This window comes from Charadrius vociferus, unplaced genomic scaffold, assembly GCF_000708025.1.
Source record: "Charadrius vociferus isolate BGI_N301 unplaced genomic scaffold, ASM70802v2 scaffold708, whole genome shotgun sequence".
In the NCBI taxonomy this organism is placed as follows: domain Eukaryota; kingdom Metazoa; phylum Chordata; class Aves; order Charadriiformes; family Charadriidae; genus Charadrius; species Charadrius vociferus.
In genome coordinates this window covers 36,811-38,061 of record NW_009649459.1, presented here as the reverse complement: position 1 = coordinate 38,061, position 1,251 = coordinate 36,811, and positions in this window count along the sequence as shown.

Below are 1,251 nucleotides of genomic sequence, written 5' to 3'. Positions count from 1 at the left end.
CGTCAAATAAAAACAGATAATGGACCAGGTTATGTAAGTGCCAAAACCCAGATGTTCTTGCAAAACTGGGGAGTGCAACATGTTACAGGTATCCCGCATTCCCCCTAAGGTCAGGGCATTGTGGAGCGTGCACACCACGCTCTCAAGATCCTTTTAGAAAAACAAAAAGGGGGAATGGTAGGGGAAACCCCAGAAGCGAGACTACAGAAAGCTTTTTATGTACTAAATCACTTGACAGTAGACAAGGACACGCAGGAACCAGTTTTATTGAAACATTTTACATCTTTAAAGAAGCTTGAAAGCATAGACCCTGGAAGCTGTGCCAAAGTGTGGGTAAAATCACTGATGACAGGAAAATGGGAAGGTCCATTCAAACTAATTACATGGGGCCGAGAGTATGCTTGTGTTTCTACAGGAAATGGCACGTGGTGGATTCCAGCCCAACTGGTGCGTCCTGCGGTGGGTCAGAATTGCAACATTACTGGTACTGATGCTACTACTCCCAATGCAGAATGGGCAGATCCCGGAGCTACATCGCCTGATGCCTTGGACAAGTAAAAACATATAGGTAACCCTGGCAAAAGCATTAAATCAGACCACTTTTTGTGCATCAATGGCTACCCCAGAGCAGCCCTTTCACACATGCTTAGTGGGAACACCTTTGATAAATAGCAGCATTGTCACCTCGGAAAGAACAAAAATGAAACATGCAGCCTTGAGCAGATGTGTAACTCTTGTGAATTGTATAGACAAATGGGACAAATGGTATGACTGGGTACCTGTTGCTCCCAGGGAGCCACAGGAATTAAATATTTTGGGCAGTATAACTATGGATGCATGTTTGTACTTTAATTTCACTTCTACGGCAGAACGTCCAGAGTACTTTAGAAGTAATATAAATATAACAGATGTGACACCCAGCAGTCCTGCGTTTCGAAAAGCATCTATGTGGTGTAATCAAACCAAGAGAAAACAAACAAATGGAGTGCCAGGGGTGGGATGGCCACGAAAACGGCCTTCAGGTGTATTCTTAATATGTGGAGACAGGGCGTGGCCAGGCATCCCACCCAGCATGGTGGGAGGGCTGTGTTCTATAGGCCGTTTGACAATATTAACACGAAACATAACTATGATTTTAAATCACACCCACCTAGCAGAACATTGCGCAAAACGTACCATAAGGAGTTCAGAATGTAACGATAATGTCGATGTATGGAATCGTGGTGAAATCATAGCTGCTAGCTTGTTTTT